Source organism: Bos indicus, chromosome 3 (assembly GCF_029378745.1).
Source record: "Bos indicus isolate NIAB-ARS_2022 breed Sahiwal x Tharparkar chromosome 3, NIAB-ARS_B.indTharparkar_mat_pri_1.0, whole genome shotgun sequence".
NCBI classification, from domain to species: domain Eukaryota; kingdom Metazoa; phylum Chordata; class Mammalia; order Artiodactyla; family Bovidae; genus Bos; species Bos indicus.
In genome coordinates, this window is record NC_091762.1 from 17,090,710 (window position 1) to 17,098,206 (window position 7,497).

A 7,497-nucleotide genomic window follows, 5' to 3' on the forward strand; every position below is an offset into this window, starting at 1 on the left:
AGAATTGATGCTTTTGAACTGTGGTGTTGGAGAAGACTCTTGAGAGTTCCTTGGACTGCAAGGAGATCCAACCAGTCCATCCTAAAGGAGATCAGTCCTGAGTGTTCATTGGAAGGATTGATGTTGAAGCTGAAACTCCGATACTTTGGCCACCTGATGCGAAGAGCTGACTCATTTGAAAAGACCCTGATGCTGGGAAAGATTGAGAGCAGGAGGGGAAGGGGACGACAGAGGATGAGATGGTTGGATGGCATCACCGACTCAATGGACATGGGTTTGGCTGGACGCCGCAAGTTGGTGATGGACAGGGAGGCCTGGCATGCTGTGGTTCATGGGGTCGCAGACAGTTGCACACGACTGAGCGACTGAACTGAAATGAAACCAGTCTCCAGACTAGGGGAAGAAGAACTCTCTTCCTCACCATCTTTAATTGTAGATTCGGGGGATGTGGAAGAACATTCTCCAGAAACAACTTCCTTCTTCTCTTCAGATGTCACCAAGAATAAAGAATCAGTAAGTATCATTCCAAATGGCCCACAGTACATCCAATTCAAACCACTCACCTGTTTCCTGTCCAAATTTATTTGCAAGCTCTCCGGAGATTTTTCCCCTTTTCATTTTATTTTTCTCCCTACTCTCTCTCCCCATTGAGCCAACAGGCCAATGAGGCCAATCAGAAAACCACACCAACAACACGCTCCAGCCCCTGTGGATTTTCCAGGGGCAAAGACTTCCCAGGTCTTTCTTGTTTGCATCTGTTACGAACAAGTGGTTACTTGATAACACAGACGTACATAGGTGTGCTCTTGCATTCCCCACGGCCCCCAATTTTTGGTTTCTTTTTCCTTTTTGCAGAAAATGCAAACAAAAGAAAAACAAGGTTTTCTACTGAAGGTACATCTCTTCTTCAATATGAAGACATTAATTGAATTGATTGGATCCCCCATGCAGTGGTCAGCAAGGTCTTTTGGCAACTGACAGAACATCTTGAGTCTCAGGAGCTGGGGTTTGTTTGAAGAAACTTCCCTACACAAGTCATGAGCAAAGGGAGATAGATGTGTGGGGAGGGAGAGGGCTCGTGGGGAGGAGGACGAAAGGAGAAAAGAAAAGAACGTCATTGGTGAGGAAGAAAATGAGAAACTGCTTCTGTTTCTCCCCCCAACCTCCTTCCCTATTTTCTTGCCGAAGGATGACTCCAGCCCACCTGGGGTGTGAGCTGAGTTCACTCTTGGGGTCTTCGATGCATACTGTTTTGTGTTCACTTCCACTGAACATCACCTTTGTGTATTTTTATCATTACATATTTGGTTCCCAAGGCATCTTAATTGTGTATCAGTCACTGAGAAATGAAGGTTGCCTATTAGGAATAGGTCCAGCTTATTCTTTGTTATGACAATGCATTTCTTAGGTGAGAAGTCAGTCTCTCCAGAATATTCCACAGTGGTCAACTTCTGGTTCCCCCTTGAGCCCGGTCCTTTTCCCTCCTCTCCTCCCCACAGAAAACAAGAGTTGTCATGTCATTGCCATTGGTGACTGACTCATCTGGACCCTCATAGATAGAATGCTGTTCAGAACCATCTTCTGATGACCTGCCGAGGTGACCCTTTTTCTCAGGAGGTCTTCTGATGTCATCTGGGTGACCAGCTGGAGGGATGTGAAGCTGGCAGTGAGGAAGCTGTCCCTGTACTGGACCATCCTGATGGCACTGAGCCAGTCATCCACGGTGGTGAAGGCCGTGAAGTCTGGGATGGAGCAGTGGAGCAGGGGCTGGGAAGGCACGGTGGTGATAGTAGCCACAGTCTTGAGGATGGCCAGGTTCCGGATCATCTTGTCCAGGGTATTGACAATCTCTGCAAAGCAGGGCTGGCTGTTACGGTCCTTCTGCCAATAGTCCAGCATGAGCTGGTGTAGAGCAGCCGGGCAGTCCATGGGCGGGGCAGCCCGTAGTCCTGCTCAATGGCATTGATGATATCTTGGTTGGACCTGTCCCAGAAGGGTCTCTTTCCAAACGACATGACTTCCCACATGACAATCCCATAGTGCCAGAGGACTGGCAGATGTGAACTTCCAGTAGGCGATGGCCTCCAGAGCCATCCATTTCACAGGGATGTTGCCTCTCAAGGACCTGGTGTGGGTGGGATCTGAGGCGTCATCCTGGAGGTAGTGGGAAAGGCCAAAGTTGGACACCTTGCACACCAAGTGACTGTTGATCAGAATGTTCCTTGCAGCCAGGTCCGGATGCATGTAGTTCATCTCCACCAGGTACTTCATACCCACGGCGATGCATCCCTACCAGCTGGATCACCATGAACTGTCTGTAATTTGCCTGAGGAAAGAATCCAAAGCACCAATCTCTGTGAACTCTGTGATGATCAAGACTGGCCGGCTCTTGGTGACCACATCCTTCAGATGAATGATGTTGGGATGGTCAAACTGCCCCATGATGCTCGCCTCGCTCAGGAAGTCCTGTCACTGCTTATCTGAGTACCCAGCCTTCAGCATCTTGATGGCCACATAGATTTCCCTCTTGCCTGGAAGTTTCCAACGCCCCTTGTGCACCTCTACAAACTCTCCTGCTCTGATGACCTCTTCGCAGTACACAGCTTCTTTGCTGTAAGCACATTTCCTGCTGCAGGCAATGGACATGGCCAACATGAACACCACCCCAGCTGCCATCGAATACCATGCCAGGCCGCAGGCCATTGATCCGTACAGTGTTGGTCTGGCTCCTGGCCATGGAGGAGTTGAACTTACTGTGTTCCTTCTCACAGTACCGGATCTCATATTCCAAGATGATGCCATTGGGCTGCTCGAGCTGTGGCCATGACAACATGATGCTCCTCACGGTGGCACTGACCTGTGCATGAGGGAAACAGTGGAAGGGATGAAGCCTTAGACTTCTGTCTCCATCGTCTTCTCAGTCTGCGCCTTGTTCTCCTGTGGGTAACTTCAAGGTCCACCTGAACATCATACACTCACCCCCCAAACCCACAATTCTTCTACTTTTTATTCCAATTCTGTCATTAATAACATATAACTTGTTTTATTACAGTTTAAAAAACAGTCTTCTGTAAACTTTAATGTTGCAATACACTAAACATATACAATATATATTTTTATTAAAATAGCAATTAATACTTTAAAACCACAAACGTCAGGAGAGTTTGGCTGGGGGTTAGAAAGGATTATTACGGGAATTAGAGACTACTGGTGTCTGTCCATTTCTGATATGCAGATCTCAAGAGCAGTTGTATTGAGTGTAGGATGGGTGGGCAGGTTCCCCCACTCCTGTGGCATCTGACTTCCTGCTCCTCCCAGGGCCCCAGGGGAGGGGGGACTTGGCCTTTTAGTCCAAGATCCCAGAGCCCCCCATTTCTCTGTCTGAGTCTCACTGTCCAGGGGACCTGTCAGTTGAAGGCTGCTGGCCAGATACCCAGGTGGAATTACTCCTGTGGGACCTTTCTAGACACTCCCTGCTGCTGCTGCTAAGTCGCTTCAGTCATGTCTGACTCTGTGCGACCCCATAGACGGCAGCCCACTAGGCTCCTCTGTCCCTGGGATTCTCCAGGCAAGAATACTGGAGAGACACTCCCTACTAACAGACAACTCCCTCAGCAAAGAGCAGCAAACAGACCCAGTGTCTTGTGGACTGACCCCCGGGGACATCAGGACCCAAGGTCATGTCCAGATCCTGAGGCTGTGCTTGCGTCATGCACACCCTGTCCAGAAAACCCCCTTCTGTCTGACTCTGCACCTCCCTAAGGACTCCATCACCTGTGTTTGTGTTGCAGGTCTGGTCTCAATCCTGGACTCCAGGCTGGGCCTCTGAGAGGATGGAGCCTACAGGCCATCAGGAGCCTTATCTGGACAAACATTGAGAGAGGGCTCACTGCTCATCTCCTGAGGCCCGTATTTAGTACAAGCTCAGTTGTTTGGTCGTATAGATTTAGTTTTAGTATTATCTACAGTTTTTTTTTTCTATTATGTGTATTTATATTCGATATGTTCAGTTATGTATGTTTGTTCTATAGTTAAAGTTTTTTATATTAAAATTTATTTATCCATCTAGTTGCCTTTAAATTGATTTTCCGTAAAATCAAACACACATAAGACAGCACTCTGAAAGGAGGTAGAACTCAGTGGATAATTATAAGGCAGTCACCCTAGCATCCGCTCCCTCTCTCATGTAATGCTCATTCATCTCGTTTGAGTAAGGAACTGTAAATTTAGTATCCATCATCTATCCTTGTGTCTGTCTTTCAAAGGATTCTGTTTTCTGAAGTCTGTTTTTCCCATTAGTCAAGGCAATGTTATTACCTTAGGTCTTTCATGATGACTTGGATGTGTGGACTTTTGATACCCAATCATTTTGTCTGGAAAGGAATTCACACATCATCGTGTCTCTCCTTGAGTATCTTAACTGTGTTGCCCTGTTTACTTCTGACACAGGGTATTTCTCTCCACAAAGGTTGATAAAATTCTAATTTTTGTTTCCTTATATGTCACTTGTTCTTTTATTCTAGATATCCAGAGGCCTTTTGTTTTTCTTTAAAGCCCAATAATATTTCCAGAACATCATTGGCTATTAGTCATTGCAAGTTAATTCTCATAGTTCTGTTTAATAAACAGTTTCAAACTTTTTTTTTACTTTCAGAACAATTTGTATGATAATGTTTAGTATTTGCTTTCCATCTTGGCTTTGATTTTTTTCCCATTTATTCCAATCATTCATATATCAGATCTATCTTCCACTTTTGACACATTCATCAAATAGCTTTCAATTTTTTTGCTATATTTATTTTCCAGAAATTTTTATTCAATAGGGTTTAAGAATTTCCTTCATACCCTCTACATTCTTATAATACATTTTTATTATATTTCTCTTAATTTGAAATTTATCTACAATGATATTTTCAATGTTTTATTAATCTTTGGAGCAATGTGCATTCATTTCTGAGTTGTCTAATCCTGATCTACAATATACTTTCCTATTTTGAATCTTTTCTTCAAAATTTCAATCTTTATTATTAAACATGTCATTATTCATGAAAAGAGAATCATTGCACCCATGGAGAATTTGCTAGAGATTTGTGTAGGGCTTGCTTATTTCTTAGTTCTTTGTACTTTTTAAAAATTGAAGTGTAATTCACTTACAACAATGATAGTTCCAGGCGCCCATCATAATGATTTAATATTTCTGTAGATTACAAATGATCCCCACAATAATTCTAGTTACATCTGCAAGCAAACTTATATTATTGACTATAGTCTCCATGCTGTATATTTCAACTCCTTACTCATTTATTTGTAACTGAAAGCTTGTAAGTCTCAATTTCCCTTTCCAATTTCTTTTATTATCTCTCCTCTCTGGCAATCACATTTGTTCTCTGTATCTATGACTCTTTTTCTGTTTTCTTATGTGTACTGTGAATTTTGTTTTAATGATTCCACATACAAGTGAAACTGTACTATATTTGTCCTTCTCACTCTTATTTCACTTAGTGTAATACACTCTATGTTCTTTCATGTCACAAATGGCAAGATTTCATTCCATTTTTATGGCTGAGTAGCATTCCATTGTGGAGAAGGCGATGGCACCCCACTCCAGTACTGTTGCCTGGAAAATCTCATGGGCGGAGGAACCTGGTGGGCTGAAGTCCATGAGGTCTCTGGGAGTCGGACACAACTGAGCGACTTCACTTTCAGTTTTCACTTTCCTGCATTGGAGAAGGAAATGGCAATCCATTCCAGTGTTCTTGCCTGGAGAATCCCAGGGACGGGGTAGACTGGTGGGCTGCCGTCTATGGGGTCACACAGAGTCGGACACGACTGAAGCGACTTAGCAGCATCAGCATTCCATTGAATGTATGTGCTACATCTTCTTTATCCATTTATCTGCTGGTGGACATTTAGGGCTCTTGTATATCTTGGCTTGGCTTTTTAAATAATGTTGCAGGGAACATAGAGGTATCTATGTCTTTTGAAATTACTGTTCTTATTTTCTGAAGAAAAATACCTAGAATTGGAATAGCTGGATACTATGGTATTTCTAATTTTCACTTTTTTGAGGAAATCCCATACTTAAGATAGCTCATAATAATGCATCTTTGTACACTTTGACTCATGCTGTACATACAACAAAAATTCCTGTTTTCTTTACTATATATTGGTTCTTAAAGGCAGAGAAATTCTTAGAACACATCTTTTTTCCCCCTGATCCTTATACATAATTTTCAGTAGTTAGAATTATGTTTGTCTTTTTCCTCATGTTTTGAAGATTCTTTACAATTCCTATAAATAAAGTTGGTATTTTCTATAATCATGAATTATTGAGGGCCACTGAATGGGATACATAAAGAACTGGAAAAGAAAATTTAATAAAAATAATTTTGATTACAAAGCACATTTGTTCCTGTGTTAATGGATTGTTTGATAAGATATAGGCTGGGATGCAGAATTATGGAAAAAGGAGACACAAAAAGTGTGGGAATGCATGAAAGGGCACACTTCTCTGCAAAGGCAGAAAAAGTAGCATGTATTTGTCCAAAAATAGAAAATATAATTCTGTATCAATGGTGGAAAGTGAATTTTCCCCAGGAAAAGATTTAACTCCAATATAGTAAACTTAAAATTTGTTTTCAGTTTTTGACAGTTTTCCTTTTTGGTAGAAAAAATGTTAGTGCTAACTTGCATGTGTGTGTGTGCTCAGTCCCATCCGACTCTTTGCCACCCTCTGGACTGCAGCCCACCAGGCTCCTCTGTCCATGGGAATTCCCGGGCAAGAGTCTGGACTGGGTTACCATTTTCATCCTCCAGGTGATCTTTCCAACCCAAGGTTTGAACTCTCGTCTCCTTGTGCTGCAGGCAGATTCTTTACCACTGAGCCAACTGGGAAGCCCCACTTAACTTTCATGGTTGATGTTATTTTGCTGGTTCAGTTTACAAAATTATTTGCAAACTTCATTGAAACTAACTGCACTGTCACCTTATTAGCCAAGCGGACATGAAAGTGAAAAAAGTGTTACACAGTCATGTCAGACTCTTTATGACCCCATAGACTGTAGCCTGCCAGGCTCCTCTGTCCATGGGACTGTCCCTGCAAGGAAAATCGTGGGTGTGCCTTATGAAGGGAAGAGGGGCCAAGATTAAAATGCGCTTCAAGTGAGAGATGATGGGGCATTAGACTACCAATCTGGAGAAGCATCGATGGATTTAAGAGAGATTTATCGGAAGATGATTTCTTCTCTAGGCAGCCTAGCCAGTAACCACAATCACTCCATCCTCCCCTCACCGTGACCCATGCATTTTGAATCACTTTTACATTTATGCATACTGCATCAGAAAAGGTATTTATGGGGCTACCATAACCCTTATATCTAATTAATAATCTCATCAATTTTTCTCCTTTTACCCATGCTTCATTTTTCTTCATAGTCCTTACAAGGAATTCAGTCACTTTATAATGCATGTTTGTTTGCTTATCTGTTTGTCAGTGTT

At 42.8% G+C, this 7,497-nt stretch overlaps 1 pseudogene; it reads right to left on the bottom strand.

Moving 5' to 3' along the window:
• Window positions 1-1,512: 1,512 nt before the first annotated feature.
• On the bottom strand, window positions 1,513-3,712 carry LOC109556732 (ephrin type-B receptor 1 pseudogene; annotated as a pseudogene).
• Between the last annotated feature and the right edge of the window lie 3,785 nt (window positions 3,713-7,497).